This window comes from Leucoraja erinacea, chromosome 20, assembly GCF_028641065.1.
Source record: "Leucoraja erinacea ecotype New England chromosome 20, Leri_hhj_1, whole genome shotgun sequence".
Lineage (NCBI taxonomy): Eukaryota > Metazoa > Chordata > Chondrichthyes > Rajiformes > Rajidae > Leucoraja > Leucoraja erinaceus.
This window is the reverse complement of record NC_073396.1, coordinates 30,151,421-30,174,259: the sequence shown is the minus strand read 5'-3', so window position 1 is coordinate 30,174,259 and position 22,839 is coordinate 30,151,421.

The following is a 22,839-nucleotide window of genomic DNA, read 5'->3' as shown; positions in this document are numbered from 1 at the left end:
AACATCTGCTATTCAATTATTAATACTGCAATTCTGAAGTGAACCTTAATTACAGAAAGAAATACAAAACCAACATTGAATTTTACTGACATGACTGGCCTGTCCCAGTGCTTGAGCTCCACCTGAGCCTCTGAATGCATTGCTTCATATCAGTCTATCAGAATAACCTTTTAATAGCTCAGCGCTTGCCTCAATGCTCATACAGCATAGCACAGAATGGCTCGTAGCTTGACATATTTTATCAATAATACCTGAATATTTAACACTAGGTCGGCTGGACATTGGGTATAGAGCTGTCAACTGAGCATTGCGATCCTGTAATTTATGCTAAGTTCTCGGTTATTATATCCTCTCTCAATCAAAAGTCAAAATGTACCTGATGAAAGAATTGCAACCTTAAACGTTATATCAACAACCTGTTGAGTGTTTCCAACCTTTGCTTTTGCTTTTAAACACAAAATGCTGGAGTATCTCAGCGGGTCAGGCAGCATCTCTGGAGAAAAGGAATAGGTGACATTTCGGGTCAAGAACCTTCTTCAAACACTCGTTTCAGGTCAAGGCTTTTCTTCAGGCTGAGTCTGAAGAAGTGTCTCAGCCCGAAACATCACCTATTCCTTTTCTCTGGAGATGCTGCCTGACCCGCTGAGTTACTCCAGCATTTTGTGTCTATCTTTAGTGTAAACCAGCATCTGCAGTTCCTTCCTACACATTTTGTTTTTAAATCCAGGTCAATGCGTGTTTCACATCAGGTTCTTCACACCACGGATAGGTATCCAAAGCTAACTTACATTACTGATGATACTGATATTAACTAACCCTACATCTTGGCATCGCACAAATGTTTCATCATCAATCATAATGTAAAACCAATACTAAAAAAACGTTAAACACCAGGATGCAAGAGTTTAAAAAATATTAATCATTTGTTTACTGTCTGAAGAGTGTCCCGTCCCAAAGCATCACCTATCCATGTTCCCCACTGATCTGCTGAGTTACTCGAGCACTTTGTGTCCTTTTGTGTAAACCAGCATCTGCAGTTCCTTGTCTCTACTTCTTCAGTATTTGCTGTTGTGCAAATTGAATATAATATTGTCATTGAAGGCAGGATGGTCGGCGTACCAGTAATGTCAGGCTGATAACTGGCTCCGCCAACTTTCATCATTGGGCAGTGAGAGATGACCAGAAATGATAAATGTTCCTTTGTGCGAGCCACCTGTTATTCCATGGCCAGCACTTCCACAGACAAAGGGAAATCTAAGTCAGAATCAGGGAAATAGCGTGTTTAAAAATAAATGCTTGGGATGAGGGGAATAGATTGGGTAAACACACAGTCTTTTGCCCAGTAGGGGAATTGGGAAACAGAGGACATAGGTTTAAGGTGAAAGGGGGAAAGATTTAATAGGAACCTGAGGGGTAACCTTTTTACACAAAGGATGGTGGGTGTATGGAGAAAGCTACTGGATGAGATAGTTGAGGCGGGTACTATTGCAAGGTTTAAGAGGCATTTAGACAGTACATGGATAGGATAGGTTTAGAGGGATATGGGCAAAACGCAGGCAGGTGGGACTAGTGTTGGTGGGACATGTTGGTCGGTGTGGGCAGGTTGGGCCGAAGGGTCTGTTTCCACACTGCATCAACCTACGCCTCTATCTGGGCAAATATTGCCAGGAACAGCAGTGCCATCCGGCCTTAAGTCTTTGAACCACGGCCATTGGCAAAGTAGTGTAGTTGCTGCTCCAACACCAATAGTTCCAGGATTTTGAACCAACACTTCAAAAGCAATGAATGACTCGTGTAGGAAGGAACTGCAGATGCGGTTTTACGCCGAAGATAAACACTAAAGAAAGACTCCTAAACATCTGCTGTTGTGCAAGTTAAAAATAACATAGTCACAGCATTGCGGGAGACATTCATTTATTCACCATCCACCAATCCCAGTTTGGAAACCCTAGGCTTTAAAGAGAGAACAGCCAGAAGTGGTAATTCCATTCACAATCAAGTGCGAACACAAGCCCAGAACTGAAATCTCAAGAGAGAATGACTTTGAAGGTTTTCTTAAAAAATAAAGAATAGTTATTCACTCTTGAGATTTCTAGCTCCACTCATATTTTCACACTTGAGGGTGAATGGAAACAGATTCATTTATCCTCTATCTATTAAATGGCAATTAAAAAAAATTGCAGATCCTGGATTTTCAATCTGTTCGTTTAACCCGGTTTCACTTTTCACTTTGGCTGCCTAAGACACCGAACGCTTCCAGCATTTCTTGTTTCTATTTCAGGCCAACTGGAAGAGATGGACAATAAATGCTGGCTTATCAAACAATCCAAATAAGTAAGCAAGAAGAACGGACACTTTCCCAGTGCAAGGCTCTCTGCATGGTATGGTACATACATCACCAATGTTATTTCTTTGAAAGCTTTGAAAGATTTCGAGGAAACATTCCAATCAGCCCACTTCAAGTAACTGGACTGAAGGACCAACCCCCCCCCCCACCAATCGATCACACAAAGTTCCTGTAAACACTCAACTGCTGGCCTGCCCAAACGCTAAGATTTCCCCGAAAGATTAAAGAGGAGATAACTGATTTACAGTAATCACTGAGATATCCAAGGACCTCACCACAAGGAAGGAAATATGGAAATAAATTAATGCCAAGATAGTTTGCTCAGGCACTGTAAAACGTGACCAGCAGTTTATTATTATGGGAAGGCCGAGGAGATTTTTCACAATCTGGCAGGCTGTCAGTGTTTTCTGCTGTAACGTCAGTACAAGGTTCATAGGCAATCATACCACATTATAACAGAACCTCATTCATGAGATGCATTAAAGATTAATTTAAACAGTCTGTTAAAGTCCATCAAATGAAACCGTCTGATGCTCCTGTATAGGAAGGAACTGCAGATGCTGGTTTGAAACTGAAGATAGACACAAAACGCTGGAGTAACTCAGCGGGACAGACAGCATCTCTGGAGAGAAGGAATGGGTGACGTTTCGGGTCAAGACCCTTCTTTTCAGACTGAAGAAGAGTCTCGACACGAAACGTCACCCACTGCTTCTCGCCAGAGATGCTGCCGGTCCCGCTGAGTTACTCCAGCTCTGTGTCCATCTTCAAATGGCGTCACGGGCTCCAGGCGGCTGTGCGCACGCATGAAATCGCGCGCGACCTTCGCGGGTCCGTTGCGGCTCCGTCGCGGCTCAACGTGACCACGAGGTTGTGTAATTTGCGTGCCAAGGACACGTAAGTGGGACAGGCCCTTTAATGATCGCAACATATTGATTTTTATACCTTAAGCATAATAACACATGACCCACTTCATTCTAACATTACACATCCTCGGTGACGATTTTCTTCATCCATATTCCGTGACTTAACTCCAACATGACCAGCCCAAGGTGAGGCCCCATCCCTGGCCATAAAACCCACGCAGGTGACGGGAAGAATGTAGAAACTCCATACAGACAGCATCCGTAGACAAGATTGAACCTGGGTCTGTGGCGCTGTAAGGCAGCAACTCTGCTGCTGTGCCACTGTGCCTCCCTAGAGAGGCTACTGATACAATCCACATGTCCTGATAGGAGAATTGTGCGTGTTCTCCTTTTGCCCCGGCCCTTCCTTGGTGTGGAGATGAATTGCTTCAACTAAAGTAAAGAATGGAAGATGCTCTGGCATGAGTGTTGGGGTCAGCAGGGTTTGATGTTACACACTAACCCAACCTTGACAGAGCAGCGGTTTAGTACAATGGAAAATGGAAACCAAGATGTGCACACATAGGTGGATACACTTGCAGATGCCTGCTCCCTCGCTAAGCACATGCTGATGCATGCTTACCAAATAGTCAGACACCTATTCACACTCTAACCACAGCATTATAGGGCACACACACCTCAGCCCTACTCCCCCACTGCTCTGCTCCTACACACCTCCTTGCCCAAGTCCCTCGTCCTAACAAGGAGCTGCAGATGAGCAAAACAAAAAGTGGTGGAGTAACTCAGCGGGTCAGGGAACATCACCTATCCATTCCCTCCACAGATGCTGCCTGACGTGCTGAGTTCTTCCAGCACTTTGTGTTTTGTGCCTCTTCCTAACCTCCTACTTCTTTTTCTCAGACTCTGTCTCTCTCTCTCACTCACTCAACCCCCTTAACCATTTCCACCGTTCTTCTTTACCCATTCCAAGCACCTTCTCCTTCACCAAACCATCGCCGCCTTTCTACATCATCAATCCCACTATCCCAGGCTTCCTTTCGCCTCTCCCTCCCTCCCAATGGGGGGAGCCCTCGTCTCCCATTTCCCTCAGACTCCCTCTGTATCATTCAACGCATACTGCATCAACTCTCCTCCTCGCCCCCCGCTTTCATTATAAGTTCATAAGTGATAGGAGCAGAATTAGGCCCTTCAGTCCATCAAATCTACTCCACCATTCAATCATGTCTGATCTATCTTTCCCTCTTAACCCCATTCTCCTGCCTTCTCCCCATAACCCCAGACACCCGTTCTAATCAAGAATCTATCTACCTCTGCCTGAACAATATCCATCGATGGCCTCCACAGTCTTCTGTGGCAATGAATTCCACAGATTCACCACCCTCTGACTAAAGAAATTGCTTCTCATCTCCTTCCTTAAAGTAATGTCCTTTAATTCTGCGGCTATGACCTCTGGCCTGAGACTCTCCCACTAGTGGAAACATCCTCTCCACATGCACCCTAACCATTATCCCCGTGTCTTTCTCCCGGGTTCTTTCCCTGTCCAAACTCTCCCTCTATCCACCACCATTCCCACTCCCCACAGCTCTCCCGAACCAACCAGCCACAGGCTGATCGGTCTCCCAGCACAAGGCTGCTTCTCAGCCGCTGGGCAGCCTCCCTGACTGACAAGGTTCAATTATAAAAAGCAACATTAAACCAACATGTGTCTTTGCTGAATTTGTCATGGTTCCGATACAACAATGTTTTATTCAATTTCCTGTCAGAATTGAAAAACCACATCCAACAAGGAAATTAGATTAAACTTTGTGCAAAATGAGCAATCAACGAATTTATTCCAAGAAATCTGCCTTGAAACTTTGCATAAAATACATACTTCCTGAAAATAGGGCCATTCGGCCCTTCAAGCCTCCCCACCATTCAGTCCAATCATAGCTGGTTCACTAATTCAATACCATGTTCCCCTCTTGCCCCACCAGCTGAGGGCGTCACCCCTCATTCTAGATACTCCAGCCAGGGGAATCATCGCTTCACATTCAGCATGTCTTGTCCTAGCAGTACAGTGTCTGGCAGGGTCTTTGCCACATGGGAACAAAGAGGGACCCTGTATAGGGGGTCTGCTGAGGTCGAAGAGGGACCTGACGTGTGGGGGGAACGGGCGCTGAGATACCTTGTATATGCAAAACAAAGAATCTCACTGCAACAAGTCACGTGTGACACTAAATAATCATTCATTCATTCAATCAGTGAAGCTGGGAGAATTATGATAAGGGTATTCCTAATTACACTTACAACACATCCTCACTCCACTCCTAAACCTCTCTCCTTCGCACCGTCACTCACACTTTACCATTTCAATCATTTTGCCTTCAGAATGCCACATCAATTCTACTTGTTTGTGGAAGTCACTGTCCAATGAATCCATGGCTAGATCAGTTCTTTTTTTTGATCAAAGTGATCAATTCCTGGCCTCATTGATTCAAGGTAGCTCTTGATTTCCAGACGCCCCCACATATGAAACTTTCATCCTCATACTTACATCCCATTAGAAGTTCATCCCTTGCAATCGGTAGAAATTACAAGGGATTCTAGCAGTCACAAGAATCTCTCTCCATTTGCCACTTCCCCTTCACTTCTCAGCACCAAAAGGGTCCCGGCCTGAAACATCATCTATCCATGTTCCCCAGAGATGCTGCCTGGCCCACTGAGGTACTCCAGCACTTTGAGTCCTCTCTGTATTTTTAGTCCAGAATCATCTGCCCTTCACTTCATTGTTAGTCCTTCCCCCTTCAACAAGCTTTGAGTGATATAACTTCACGCTGCTTTGTGCCACCTTGTTACAGGACTACATATACTTTATATGTATCTACACGTTACTAGACCTGAACTATCAACATGATTTCTCTCTTCAGTAATGCTGTCTGACTTGATTTGGTGTTCCATCATCTTGTGCTTTTATTTCAGAATTGCAGCATCTTTAGTATTCTGTTTAACCATATAACCATATAACAATTACAGCACGGAAACAGGCCATCTCGGCCCTACAAGTCCATGCCGAACAATTGTTTTTCCCCTTAGTCCCACCTGCCTGCACTCATACCATAACCCTCCATTCCCTTCTCATCCATATGCCTATCCAATTTATTTTTAAATTATACCAATGAACCTGCCTCCACCACTTCCACTGGGAGCACATTCCACACCGCTACCACTCTCTGCGTAAAGAAGTTCCCCCTCATATTACCCCTAAACTTCTGTCCCTTAATTCTGAAGTCATGTCCTCTTGTTTGAATCTTCCCTATTCTCAAAGGGAAAAGCTTGTCCACATCAACTCTGTCTATCCCTCTCATCATTTTAAAGACCTCTATCAGGTCCCCCCTTAACCTTCTGCGCTCCAGAGAATAAAGACCTAACTTATTCAACCTATCTCTGTAACTTAGTTGTTGAAACCCAGGCAACATTCTAGTAAATCTCCTCTGTACTCTCTCTATTTTGTTGACATTGACTATTTTGTTTTTGGATTACCAGATGCATGCAAGATGTGGATAATTAATTAATTATTGATATTCAATCCAAGTTAAAATTGAGGGAATTACAATTGGGGATCAGGGCATGAGGATGCATCTCGAAGGGTCTTGACCTGAAACGGGTCTGAAGAAGGGTCCCGATACTGAAACGTCAACGGTTCCTTCTCTCCAGAGATGCTTCCTGTCCCGCTGAGTTACTCCAGCATTTTGTGTCTGTCTTCGATGCTTCTCTCTTGCAGTTCTTCTGATATGATTTAACGCATGATCAAGTTTTACTGATCGAACCAGATTGGAAACGTATGTATAGTTATTTCTGGGACATATTTTTGGATGCATGAAGGACAGTTCTCAGTGTTTTTTTAGATTGCTTTTGTCCCAAGAATTTTGTAACCAATGTACAGGTACTACCAGGCATGGTAAATGAAGGTGACGAATTAATTCATCGTAAATTCTTGTAAAGAAACAATTATGTTTGGCAATTTACACATTCTGTGGTGCTGCTGCTAGTAAGAATTTCATTGTTCTATCTGGGACATATGACAAAAAAACTCTTGTCCCTTGACCCTTGTATGACTAAATTCACACTTGTGGATACATGTGGAAAAAAATTAATTGTGTCTCTCCGGTCTTTTAAAAGTGCAGTATATTTATTATTTTCTGTAAAAGGGTGACTGCTATGTTAAGGCTGCTGTCATTAAATTAAAATATAAAGTAATTGACAGGTTTGTGTGGTTAGAGTCAAGTGGCGAATGTGTAATGTTAGTTTAGAGAGAGCCTTGTGGGCCTGCCCCAACTGGAACATGCAAAGCCAAGGTGATACAGACACACACCGCAATGAACAGGAATGTTGCTGCTGTAATTAAGACGGCTAAAGCACAGTGTACGGTGAGTCCTTTAAAAGGGGTGGGGAGGGGGAGAGGGGGGAGAAAGGGGGAGAAGGGGTGGAGACAACTTTTAAGAAGCCAGAGATACACGGCTGTGAAGTTCGACGGACATTTAACATTACCGGTCGGTTATCCTTGGTTCTGAAAACTACTGCTTACGTTTTTATCCCCAATGAGCCAATGAAATTCACTGGTCAGCACCGGCTACAGCCTACGAGAACCGAAGAGAACCATCAACCTCCTTGCAACCCACCTACGGCACAAGAATTTGTTAGACAGCATCTTTGGAGAAAATGAATAGGTGACCTTTTGGGTCGAGTCCCTTCTTCAGACTTTAAGTGCAGATTTGGTGGCCAGCTGCAGGAATTATCTTGGGAACCTGTCTCCAAAATGGTACTAGGATGTAAGGAACAGATAGATGGCGGTTGAGGTAAGGGAGAAAGGATCAGATGGATTGGGTTGGGGGTGAGAGGATTGGAAATGCATTTTTTTCCTCTCAGAGGTAGACTTCAAGATATTTTGAATTGTGGAATATGAGATAGGTGAATGGAGTTAGGTGAAATTGGGATCCAGATGATTAAAGGCACAGTGTCAACAACAGGGTATAAAAACAGCAGTGTGTGCTTTGAACTAGAAGCTAGTGTCTGAAGAATGTGCAGGAAGTTACAGGGCAGCCGGGCCATATAGGGTTTCTGAGGGCAAAGTCAGTATTCGAGCACAAGAATACGGATTCTGAAATATTGGGATATTGATAGTTGTTGCAGATCAGACAAAGTGCTGGAGTAACTCAGAGGGACAGGCAGCATCTCTGGAGAGAAGGAATGGGTGACATTTCAGATCAAGGCCCTTCTTCAAGCTTCTTCAGACTGCCCCAGAATTGAGACTAATATTCGAGACTAACACGAATTGAAACAGATACAGTATGTTGCAATCAATTCTGGTGGTAGATGGCTTTAACCTGTTGTGCATCGGCTGTGATCAAAATTGTGCTCTTTAACTGGTGGAGTAATAGATGGGAGCATGGGATTACTGTGGACGGCAACAATTTGCCAGGAGTTTGACACCAGTCATGGGAGTGGGGTTGAAAAATCGACAGACAGAGATGAAAGCTTGTTCTTGTTAGAGTGTTCACGACATCAAACAAAGAAATGGGCAGAGTATTGAAACTATTGCACCGAGCAGACGTGAGGAGGAAATATGGACTGATCCAGGTAGAAGTGCTACATTTTGAAGCAATACAAGAATTGCATCGCTGCAAGGGGAATGCATTGAGATGGAAGGATATGAGAAGTCACGAGCCTCAAGGCAAAATTCCCAACATAATGACGTGGAATGAAAGCACTGGTGCATGGAAACGCTTTCAAGCAACAAGCATGTAGGTGTGAGCGCAGCTTTCATTGAGATTTTACTTAATCCAATTGAAAATCAAATTTGGAATATTAATGCTTTTCTCAAATATTTTTTAAATCAAACCACCTGCAGTGGAGCAAATGAGTTTGTGTTAAGGAGCTCGGGTTAGTAGTAAGATTATCTTAGTTTGCTCATGCTCACATAGAAACGTAGAAAATAGGTGCAGGAGTAGGCCATTCGGCCCTTCGAGCCTGCACCGCCATTCAATATGATCATGGCTGATCATCCAACTCAGTATCCTTGTACCTGCCTTCTCTCCATACCCCATGATCCCTTTAGCCACATCTAACTCCCTCTTAAATATAGCCAATGAACTGGCCTCAACTACCTTCTGTGGCAGAGAATTCCACAGATTCACCACTCTCTGTGTGAAAAATGTTTTTCTCATCTCGGTCCTAAAGGATTTCCCCTTTATCCTTAAACTGTGACCCCTTGTCCTGGACTTCCCCAACATCGGGAACAATCTTCCTGCATCTAGCCTGTCCAACCCCTTAAGAATTTTGTAAGTTTCTATAAGATCCCCCCACAATCTTCTCATGTAACTGAAGCGATCCCATAAGCATTATTCATGCAGACATATCCTATCTACATGAATCATAGGTTTTTTTAAATCAAAATATTTTTTTATTTAGTTTTCAGGACATAACACAGTGCAAAGCTGTCCATTTGTTACAGACAGAGTGTACGGAAAAAAATAAATTAAAAAAATCTTATGCCAACATATAGCAAGACAACACCAATAAAAGAAAAACAAGATATCAAAAATAATCCCTCCCCAGTCACTGCCAGTGAGCATATGCAAATATCAGCCTGTCCCAACAATAATCCACGATAAGTGAATGGGTAGACCGTTAAGCTGTTAAACTGTGCTTGATGATCAAGCATTTACAAAGCCTGGAATGCATTTTAAAACTGTCCCCACACTTTCTGAAACCTTCCATTTGAATGTTGAAGTGAATACCTGATTTTCTCGAGCTTTAGGCAGGACATAATATCTGTCAGTCATTGTGTATGAATGGGCGGGGTAGGTGAATCATAGGTTTAAAAATATATTTTGTTATTGCAGCTGGAAAAGTACTGGTTGTGTTCATTGATGTTAATATTGAGTGAACTATTTGTTTTAGCTCATTGCCCTGCGTTACCGTTGCTGCAGGGCCTGAACAACTCCCCAATAGAGTGTAATTTCTAGAAAGCCTTGCTCTCAGTAGTGATAAACACAAAGCGCTCATCAGGTGACTAAATCCGAGTTTGAAGAAGGGTCACGACCCGAAACGTCACCTATTCCTTCTCTCCAGAGATGCTGCCTGTCTCGCTGAGTTACTCCAGCATTTTGTGTCTATCATCGATGTAAACCAGCATCTGCAGTTCTTTCCTACACATCCTGACCATCAATTACCCATTTACCTAGTTCTATGTTATCCCACTTTCTCATCCACTCCCTACACACTCAAGACAATTTACAGAGGCCAATTAACCTACAAACCTGCATGTCTTTGGGATGTTTTGAGGAAACCAGAGCACTTTTGGAAACCCTTGTGGTCACAGGGAGAACATGCAAACTCCGCACAGACAGCATTCAAAGTCAGGAATGAACTCGGGCTTCTTTCACTATGAGGCAGCAGCTTGACCAGCTGTGTCCTGTACAAAATCACAATCAAACAGGAATAGTGCCATTGTTTCTGAGTGTAACTCTAGGATATCAAGGCTAATGTACTGGATGAAACTAATACCCAAAATCATAGTATATCAGCATGGCAACAATCGCTCAATGTGAAATAAAAATCAAAGCTTTAATGTTCAACAAGTGCTGGCCATTAAAACGTGCCGCATCGGGCTTGCAGTTCTTGGCTCCCCTTTGTAATTGGAAACTTTGGCCATTGTACTATGCTGGCAAAACCGTTGACATTTGCTGCGAATATACAGTGAGGCTGGTATTGATATTGTTTCGTTATTGTACCAAGATACAATAAAAAGCTTTGATTGCGTGATATCCAGACAAATCGTATTGTACACGAGTACAATAAGTGCAAAGACAAAACTACCAGAGTGCAGAATATGGTGTTACACGATGATAACGTTTCAGTTAGAGAAACTAGCAAGAGTTTTGGGATTTCCATACATGTGTAGAAGTATTCGGGAGAAGTATTGAGAATTTTTCAAATAGGATGAGCAATAAAGTCTGAGCTTGCTATAACACCCACACTACAAAAACAAGGTCTTATGCTGTGTAGCTTTTCCACAGTAATTTAGGGAAATAAATGAATTCTCAGAAATTTTGTGTATTTACAAATATCTTTATAATGTTGTCCCTCACTTCTGAAAGTATGAAAGGATTTTTAATGGTATATTGAACCATTTAACGTTCAACATAATTTTATTAAAAATTCACTGATATTTCAAATTAATGCACAAATGTTTTTAAAGTGCATTGTTGATTTGGTATGAGCATTTTAATCTTTATTTAGCTGCCTATAAAATATTTAAAATATTGGCTAAAATTTGGCTTTTCCTTTCAGAATTGCTGTCTATGAAAATGCAATGTCATTAGCTGTTGAGCAAGCTGAATGGTACTGGGCTTGGTTTGTTATTGTCACATGCGCCGAGAAACTGTGACAGGTTTTGTTTTGCATATTGCAATGGGATACTTAACAATGGGTGCAAGAATAGGCCATTTGGCCTTCGAGCCAGCACCGCCATTCAATGTGATCATGGCTGATCATCCACAATCACAACCCCATTCCTGCTTTTCTCCCCATACCCCTTGATTCCGCTATCTTTAAGAGCTCTATCTAACTCTCTTTTGAATGCATCCAGTGAATGGGCCTCCACTGCCTTCTGAGGCAGAGAATTCCACAAATTCACAACTTTGTGCAAACGTTTTTCCTCATCTCAGTTCTAAATGGCCTATCCCTTATTCTTAAACTGTGGCCCCTGGTTCTGGACTCCCCCAACATCGGGAACATGTTTGCTGCATCTAGGTCTTATGCTGTGTGTCCAATTCTTAATAATTTTATGTTTCGATAAGAATCCCTCTCATCCTTCTAAAGTCCAGTGAATACAAGCCCAGTCATTCCATTCTTTCATCATAGATAGATAGGTATATCAAGAATTCATCCCCAGCATAGGGGAGGTCCATTCAAGAGTCTGATAACAGTGGGGAAGAAGTTGTTCTTAAATATGGTGCTATGTGCTTTCAAGCCTCTGACAGACGGGAGAGGGGAGAAGAGAGAATGACTCGGGTGCTTGTGGTCATTGATTAAATTGGCGGCTTTCCCAAGGCAGCGTGAAGTAAAGATGGAATTAATGTGGGGAGTCGCTGGCGAGGGAGGGGCAGAGCAAGAGGCTAGATTGTGTGATGGACTGAGCTGTGTTCACAACGCTGCATTTTCTTGCAGTCAGGCAGAGTAGTTGCTGTATCAAGCTACGATGCAGCCACATAGGGCTCTTTCTACGATGCATCTGTAGAAATTGGAAAGAGTCGTTGGATTTCCTTGGGTATTATTTTTAGTTTCCATGTAATGTTGACTGATAACCCGTTGAATGAAGCCTGCGTGTAAATCACTGATGTCGTTGGTACGTTTTAGTGAAATATTAATGCTTGATTTTTAACTCAAACTGCAAGCTTAATCGCCGATACAAAAACTTGAACCCACTGACCTGATCTTCCAGTGAATGGTAAACTGCCCGCGCATGCCTGCTGATAATTAAAGCAGCACATACAACCCTTGTTTTGTCACCGTTGCCTGAGATTACTTTAAATCGATGGACGACCAAAGCTGACATTGTAAAAGAGGAAGGCTATGCCAGTGTGCTCTGTAGAATGTGGCAGAGGTGATCCGGAAATCAGACATGGATGTAGCCATCTTCAGGGTCAGAAAAAGCAGTAGAAATCTGGATATCAAGACGTTGTACATAAGGTCGGAAGGAACTGTAGATGCTGGTTTAAACCATCGACACAAAATGCTGGAGTAACTTAGCGGGACAGGTAGCATCGCTGGAGAGAAGGAATGGGTGATGTTTCAGCCTGAAGTAGGGTCTCGACCTGAAACATCACCCATTTCTTCTCTCCAGAGTTGCTACCCGTCCCGCGGAGTTACTCCAGCATTTTATGTCTATCTTCAGTTGCATATGAGGGTTGGATATGCTGTTCAGTTATCAGCAGCCAAGTACTGGCAGCTTAACATTCACTGCAAGATGAGGTCAGCGTGTTCAAGTTGCTCTGATCTTGTGGCAGCGATTAAGCCTGTCATTTTGGATTAAAAATCAAGCTATAATACTTCACAGTTAGCAACGATATTGGCAATATAAATAAGTGCTTGATTCAAAGTGTTATCAGTCAACACATGCACGTCAAACGGAGTGGGACCGGCCAAAGATGTAGCAAAGTTGGAGCATTAGCTCCTTGGCAGAGAGGGGGGCATGGATTTTAAATAATTAGTCGAAGGATTGATGAGAAGAGGGAAAACATTGTTTTGCCAGAAGGTGATTGGGGTTGGGGCCTCACTGCTTGAAATAATTCAGATTAGTTTATTCTTATACATACCTGGTGCATTGCAATTACAGTAGGAAAAAACTGCAGATACTGGTATTAATTGAAGGTAGACACAAATCTGGAGTAACTCAGCGGGACAGGCAGCATCTCTGGAGCGAAGGCTGAAGAATGGTCTCAACCCTATTCCTTCTCTCCAGAGATGCTGCCTGACCCGCTGAGTTACTCCAGCATTTTGTATCTACCTTTGCATTGAAATTACATGTTCGTATGATGCCCTGAGTTAATAGTATAACTACAATAATGATAAATGGATTGAATTGAATCTAATTGAATACATTTTATTAACCAAGTATGTACACATACAAGGAATTTGCCTTGGTGCTTTGCTCGCAAGTAACAACACGATATACAGTAGACAATTAAGGATAAAACATTATAATTTAAACATGTGTAGAATGAAATAAAACACCAGAGCAAAAGGAAGCTACACTTTTGATTGTTGAGTAGAGCGACTGCTCGTGGAAAAAAAGATGTTTTTATGTCTGGCTGTGGCGGCTTTGACAGTCCGGAGTCGCCTTTCAGAGGGAAGTGCTTCAAAGAGTTTGTGGCCAGGGTGAGAGGGGTCAGAGATGATCTTACCTGCTCACTTCCTGACCCTTGCAGTGTACAGTTCGTCAATGGGGGGAAGGTTGCAGCCAATAACCTTCTCAGCTGATCGAACGATACACTGCAGCCTCCGGATGTCGTGCATGGAGGCCGAGCCAAACCAGACCATGATTGAGAAGGTGAGGACAGACTCTATGATAGCAGTATAAAACTGGACCAGCATTGCCTGTGGCAGATTGTGTTTTCTCAGCTGCCGCAGGAAGTACATCCTTTGACTGTGGAGTCGATGGTGGCCTCCCATTTAAGGCCCCTGGAGATGATGGTTCCAAGGACTCCACAGATGTGACTGTGCTGTTGTTGATGGTAAGGGTTGTGTCGTCTGCAAACTTGACAAATGAGTCTGTGGAGGGGCAGTCATTGGTGTAGAGAGAGTAAAGGAGAGGGGAAAGTACGCAGCCTTGCGGTGCTCCTATGCTGAGGGTCAGCGGGACCGAGGTGTGCTTTCCCAGCCTCACATGCTGCTCCCTGTCTGTCAGGAAGTTGGTGATCCACTGACAGAGGGGTTCAGGCACAGTCAACTGGGAGAGTTTGGAGTGTAGTAACTCTGGCACAATGGTGTTGAATGCAGAGTTAAAATCCACAAACAAAATCCTTGCATAGGTCCCCTGGCAGTCTAGGTGCTGGAGGATGAAGTACAGGCCTACGTTGACTGCATCATCCAATGGTCTATTGGCCCGGTATGCAAACTGCATATTTTTCAGGTGGGCCAGCACAAGTCTTTCAAGGGTCTTCACGAGGTCAGTGCAACAGGCCTGTAGTCATTAAGACCAGTAATCCTAGCCTGTTTGGGTACAGGAACAATAGTGGAGACTTTGAAGCAGGCAGGGACAGCGCAGGTTTGCAGGGGCTGTTTGAAAACACCTGTGTAGATTGGTGCAAGTTGTTGGGACAGAGCTTGAGGGTTTTCTGTCTCCTGAATAGCTTCTCCACCTCCTCAATGTCTATTGTTAAATAGTATTTGGGTAAGTCCTTGAAGATACCTGGACTGCAGGACTATAGGGCAGCAAGTTGAGATTACGCTGAATAGCTCTTTTCCAACCAGTACAGATTCAAAGGGTTGTTTGATTGATCCACCCTATACAGAATGATAATTTTTCATAGAAAACCCTGGAGCACTGGGAGGTGGCAGGGAAACCAGTCATGGATGCAGCCATCATTATTTATTTTCCAGGTTAAATTGGACCTTCCATTTGGGAGTGAAGGAATCCCTAATTACACGCTGATAAGACACAAAAGGCTGGTGTAACACAGCAGGTCAGACAGCATCTCTGGGGACAAGGAATAAGTGACGTTTTGGGTCGAGACCCTTCTTCAGTCCAAAGGGTCTTGACCCGAAATGTCACCCATTCCTTTTCTCCAGCTGTTGCCTGTCCTGCTGAGTTACTCCAGTTTTCTGTGTCTATGTTTAAACCAGCATCTGCAGTTCCTGCCTACACGCTCTTGTTTCCATGCCCAATTTATTCATTCATTGTTGCATATTTGTAATGATTTTATACAATAAGCATACATAATATACACCCATTCCTTCTCTCCAGAGATACTACTTGTCCCACTGAGTTACTCCAGCATTTTGTGTCTATCTTTGGTTTAAATCAGCATCTGCAGCTCCTTCCTACACCATAATATGTTGAGTTAATGACACTATCTTGTTAGAAAATTTAAAAAAATTGGTTATATTAGTGCATGATACAAAAATTTAAATTAAAGCACATCTTTCCAAATGGAGCTGGGTTGTAACTCCTTGGACATCACAGCACAAATGTTAAACATTTATCAAACAACACTTGTATTTTTATTATTCAGTAAAGTGCCAATCAAATAAATCATTTGTAAAATGTAAAAGACAAATTGAAAGGCTAATTCTTAAATGTTTAGTGAATTTGTGGGTTCGGTTTGTAATCACGGTTTTTTTCTAACATAGGATAAACGGAACATGCCAGGAATTGTGGATGCCTAAGAATCTCAGCTTAACCCAGGAAATAAACAGATACATCTCCTAAACGCAGAATTCTTCATTGAAGGTTATCATTCTTGAAATGCTGCATCGATACGACAGTAAATGGTTTGACCATCTGGATGTTAAAAGAGAATGGATGCAGAGATATTATTTGGCAAGGCCGATGTATAAGAAATTATGCCTTAAAGGGCCTGTCCCACTTTCCCGAATTACTCACGAATTCTCCCGAGTTTTCCCCTTGCTTCAAACTCGGAGAATGTCCGTAGCGAGTTCGTAGATGTTTCGTAGCGGCTCGTAATGCCAGCCGTAGGTACCCGGGGCATCAGATAAGTCGGGACGTCTTTTCAACATGTTGAAAAATGTCCACGAATAAAACAAATAGCCCCGAGTACCTACAGCTGGCTATTACCATAATTCTCCGAGTTTGAATTGAGGGGGAAACTCGGGAGAATTCGTGAGTAACTCGGGAAAGTGGGACAGGGCGTTTATGAAACACCAAGTTCCACAGAAATGACGACTTTTAGTGAATATTAGAAACGTAGTTTGCCCTGCCAATATGAATGTTTGAAGATCGGAACAATGATATTTCTATTACATACATTCCAGTGTAGATTTTGCCAAAATATAAATTTGCCAACTAAAAATTCATTAACGTTTAGTGGTAATGTTATTTCTTTGAGAGGGTGGTGTGCTAATGAAATTGCTGCCCAAAAGATACATATTTCACAGAAACTGTACGTACGGTGAAATCCATGCAATACCAATTAGTAATAACGGATTACTTTAAATGAAAGAAATGTCCCTCCTTCCTGATTCTGAACAAATAATCCGTTTCTTTAAAAATGGCAGCAAAACTCCTAAATTGCCACTCAACTTGGTTTTAAAATAACATGAGAACAAGGATTCACACAATTTTTCATGTATCATTAGATGTATAATACATCTAGTTATAGGTGGCATGATTCTGCCACCAGATTTAAATTATGCCAGAGGACAAGTTTCTTGTTGTTTTTCAAGTTCATTTTCCCCAGAATAGAATTTTAGATAAGCAGTTGGCAAGGTCAATTGTAAAACAGCATTCCTGCCCGATAAAGCCCGCAGCTGTGTAGGTGGTGACCAATGAAGTACTCTCAGGATAGGCGCAAAGTGCTGTAGTATCTCAGTGGATCGGGCAGTATCTCTGGAGAAAATGACAGGTGTCGTTTCAGGGTCAGGACCCTTCTTCAGACTGAACTGACACAAAATGCCACCTATCCATTTTCTCCAGAGATGCTGCCTGACCTGCTGAGTTATCCCGGCACTTTATGTCTATCTTTGCAAAGAGTAGGAGTAAATGGGTCATTTTCACAATGGCAGGCAGTGACTAGTGGGGTACCGCAAGGCTCAGTTCAGGGACCCCAGCTATTTATGATATATATTAATGATTTGGACGAGGGAATTGAATGCAACATCTCCAAGTTTGCGGATGACACGAAGCTGGGGGGCAGTGTTAGCTGTGAGGAGGATGCTAGGAGGCTGTAAGGTGACTTGGATAGGCTGGGTGAGTGGGCAAATGCATGGCAGATGCAGTATAATGTGGATACATGTGAGGTTATCCACTTTGGTGTAAAAAACAGGAAAGTTGATTATTATCTGAATGGTGGCCGATTAGGAAAGGGGGACATGCAACGAGACCTGGGTGTCATGGTACACCAGTCATTAAAAGTAGGCATGCAGGTGCAGCAGGCAGCGAAGAAGGTGAATGGTATGTTAGCATTCATAGCAAAAGGATTTGAGTATAGGAGCAGGGAGGTTCTACTGCAGTTGTACAGGGTCTTGGTGAGACCACACTTGGAGTATTGCGTACAGTTTTGGTCTCCTAATCTGAGGAAAGACATTCTTGCCATAGAGGGAGTACAGAGAAGGTTCACCAGACTGATTCCTGGGATGTCAGGACTTTCATATGAAGAAAGACTGAATAGACTCGGTTTGTACTCGCTAGAATTTAGAAGATTGAGGGGGGATCTTATAGAAACTTACAAAATTCTTAAGGGGTTGGACAGGCTAGATGCAGGAAGATTGTTCCCGATGTTGGGAAAGTCCAGAACAAGGGGTCACAGTTTAAGGATAAGGGGGAAATCTTTTAGGACCGAGATGAGGAAAACATTTTTCACACAGAGAGTGGTGAATCTCTGGAATTCTCTCCCGCAGAAGGTAGTTGAGGCCAGTTCATTGACTATATTTAAGAGGGAGTTAGATGTGGTCCTTGTGGCTAAAGGGATCAGGGGGTATGGAGAGAAGGCAGGTACAGGATACTGAGTTGGATGATCAGCCATGATCATATTGAATGGCGGTGCAGGCTCGAAGGGCCGAATGGCCTATTCCTGCACCTATTTTCTATGTTTCTATGTCTATGTTTGGTACCAACCAGCATCTGCAGTTCTTTGTTTCTACAAAGGACTCTCAGGGAAGGAGATTGTAAATCTTGTCACATGAACTGCATTCCCCAACCATCCTGCACCCTAGTCAACTCAGCTGCTACCTTCGTCCTGAGCTACCTTCTCATTACACTGGAAAACAAAGTTGTTAGGATGATTGACTCAATGCCAGACAAACAACCATCCTAACCCCCTCCCCCCATCTTCCAGTTCCAATGCCATTATAAATTGAACACATATATATTCTAAGAAAATGAAACAATTTTGTCTGTGTTGTCTCCAGGTTTTTTTGAATCTGCTTCATGTAGATTAACCTTTGATTTCTGAAGAACTGGCCAGCCTTTGAAGGATCCATGGGATTTCACCACCTGAGTTGGAGAAGCAAACTCCAGAGACTTTCGACTTGCATGTATCAGTCCTGGAATCTGAAGGCTTGATGGATCATTTAAGAATCAACCACCTAACTGTGGCTGAGAAATCATAGATAGAATGAACCACATACAGAACACATTAGTAAACCAGATACAATTTTTGTGACAATCTGGTTGTATACAAATTTTAAATTTCCACTTGTTGTCATGAGATTCAAACAAGTTATTGGAACTGTTAAAGGGCCTGTCCCACTCAATGACCTGTTCCACTTAGGCTATTTTTTAGGAGACTACAGGCGACTAGGCTGTTTCCACATAGTCGCCAGGGTGTTGCCTGTGTGGTCGTGAGTAGTCCCCACAGTCGCCCAAACAGTCGTAGCGTCTTTCTGGTCGCCACTGAATTTCCAACATGTTGAACATTTTTTGGAGACAGTCGCCGACAGTGCGTTGACGCCAATGAGCGTAGCTTGACTTCCCCTGACGTAGGTGCTGTCGTAGTTTTTGCCAGGTTAACGTAGGATGTAGGTTGTTGCCATTTGTTGTTGTTGTTAAAGTAATGATTCTATATCAAATTTTATGTCAAAGGGGGGTCCAGTCGGCGTTTTTTCGGTGACCTGCTGCGACTATGACAGTGATATACTTGCCATATCCAAAACTGTACCCCTGCAACACAGAATCAACAGCAAAACAGAAAAACCCTTTTGATTGTTTATTAAGATTTAAATGGGTTTCTATTGCTTTCTATAAATGTGTAGGAATGAATTAGAGATAGCAAATATTTTCCATCTACCTTAAGAGGCATTTTGAGATAAACCATGTGTTTGTCAGGAATTGTACTGCTGCTTATGTCATATAGAAAATAGGTGCAGGAGGAGGCCATTCGGCCCTTTGAGCCAGCACCGCCATCCAATGTGATCACGGCTGATTTCGTTTTAGAGACTCATCTTGCTAGGAAGAGAAACATAGAAACATAGAAACCTAGAGGCCATTCGGCCCTTTGAGCCAGCACCGCCCTCCATTGTGATCATGGCTGATCGTCCCCTTTCAATAACCTGTGCCTGCCTTCTCCCCATATCCCTTGACTCCACTAGCCCCTAGAGCTCTATCTAACTCTCTGATAAATCCATCCAGTGATTTGGCCTCCACTGCCCTCTGTGGCAGGGAATTCCATAAATTCACAACTCTCTGGTGAAAAAGTTTTTTTCTCACCTCAGTCTTAAATGACCTCCCCTTTATTCTAAGACTGTGGCCCCTGGTTCTGGACTCGCCCAACATTGGGAACATTTTTCCTGCATCTAGCTTGTCCAGGCCTTTTATAATTTTACATGTTTCTATAAGATCCGCCCTCATCCTTCAGCTTCACAAACTCCAGTGAATACAAGCCTAGTCTTTTCAATCTTTCATCATATGCCAGTCCCGCCATCCCAGGGATCAATCTCGTGAACCTACGCTGCACTGCCTCAATCTCAAGGATGTCCTTCCTCAAATTAGGAGACCAATACTGTACACAATACTCCAGATGTGGTCTCACCAGAGCCCTATACAACTGCAGAAGAACCTCTTTACTCCTATACTGAAATCCTCTTGTTATGAAGGCTAACATTCCATTAGCTTTCTTCACTGCCTGCTGTACCTGTAAGCCAACTTTCAGTGACCGATGTACAAGGACGCCTAGGTCTCGCTGCACCTCCCCCTTACCTAACCTAACCCCATTGAGATAATAATCTGCCCCCTTGTTTTTGACGCCAAAGTGGATAACCTCACATTTATCTATATTATACTGCATCTGCCCACTCACTCAACCTGTCCAGGTCACCCTGCAACCTCCTAACATCCTCTTCACAGTTCACACTGCCACCCAGCTTTGTGTCATCCGCAAACTTGCTAGTGTTGCTCCTAATTCCCTCTTCCAAATCATTACTATATATGGTAAACAGTTGTGGCCCCAACACCGAGCCTTGCGGCACTCCACTCGCCACTGCCTGCCATTCTGAGAAGGACCCGTTCACTCCTACTCTTTGCTTCCGGTCTGCCAACCAATTTTCTATCCATGTCAACACCCTACCCCCAATACCATGTGCTCTAATTTTAGTCACCAGTCTCCCGTGGTGTTTTTTGTTTTTCCTTTTAGCTGGAGAGGTTGAGCAGGTAGACGGTCACCTGTTTAGTTAAGAGACACAACATGGAAACAGGCCTTTCAGCCCCCGTGTCTGCCAACCAATGATCACCCATAAACTAGTTCTATTCTGCACATTAAACACAATTTACAAAAGCCAATTAACCTACAAACCTGCTCGTCTAGGAATGTTTGAGCACAAACTCTGTACAGCCAGCAACTGCAGTCAGGATCGAACATGGGTGTCTGGCGCTGTAAGGCAGCCATACTGTGCCATCACATGAAATCATAAAATGATAATCATTGAAGAATTAACAATATACAATTTTATCAAACAATACTTGGACCATCGCCGACATCTCCCTATCGTTTCTAGACCCCGATAGTCTTTTCAGGTGAGGCAGAGGTTCACTTGCACCTCAACCAATCTCATCTACTGTATCCGCTGTTCCAAGGGTCGGCTCCTGTATAACGGTGAGATCCAGCGCAGGTTCGGCGATTTCGCTGAACTCCTCCGCTCAGTCTGCCTAAACCTACCTGATCATCTGGTTGCTCAGCACCTTATCTCCCCCTCCCATTCCCAATCTGACCTGGGTCTCCTCCATTGTCAGAGTGAGGCCCAGCGCAAATTGGAGGAACAGCACCTCATATTTTGCTTGGGTAGCTTACACCCCAGCGGTATGAACATTGACTTCCCCAACTTCAAGTAGCCCTTGCTTTCCCTCTCTCTCCATCCCCTCCCCCTTCCCAGTTCTCCCATCAGTCTTACTGTCTCCGACTACATTTCATCTCAGTACCGCCCACTCCTCGGACATCAGTCTGAAGGGTCTCGACCCGAAATGCCAACCATTACTTCTCTCCAGAGATGCCCCCTGTCCTGCTGAGTAACCCCAGCATTTTGTGTTTACCTTTTATCTAATAATAAATGTTTCATGTGCACCATTTTCCCCTGTGACCACCTCATAACATTGTCTCAGAGGATTCAGGAGAAGGTTGTGATGGTTGGGGTGGGGTAATCAGAAAATTGCTTGAGTAAAGAAATCTCCACAAACATTGCCGACACTGATACATTTCATAGTAAGAATGTTTGTAGATCATGATACTGTATTATAACATGGGTGTCACTTATGGCAATTCCAAACAAGGGGAAAAAAGCAAACCTTTGTAATTTTTTCACCCATGAATCAGGTAACATGATCAACAAAATGTAATGTTCAACATGCGCTGACTCACATTGCTGCCTCTTCTTTCACTATTCCCATCATAAAAGTGGTGTAATTTTGTAGAAATCCCACATTGACGTTACTCGTAGCGGCTCGTACGAGTAACGGTAGGTACTCGGGAAATCCGTGATGTTTTTTCAACACTGTGAAAAATGTCCACGAGTAAAAAAATACCCGTGATGAAAAAAATTGTTCCTTTTTACTCGTACGAGCCGCTACGACGGGGCATCCACGAACTCCGACGGACTCGCTATGGCCATTCTCCGAGTTCGAATCAGGGGAAAACCCGGGAGAACTCTTGAATTACCTCGTACAGTGGGACAGGCCCTTTAGTCGTCACCATTCAACTTTCTTCGGAAGCTGTTTTTCCCTTTTTCTTGCTGCTTGTGCAAGATTCCCAGTTGGCCTCATGCAGCTATTGGCTTCTATGCTGTTACTGGTCTCGGCTTGGGAATCTGGATATTTTCTAAACCACTCTACTTCCTTCTCTTGAAAGATATTTCTTAAAATCCTTTTTTTTTTTAACCCGGCTTTGAATTCCTTCATTTTTTTGTCAGTGAATGGTAGAA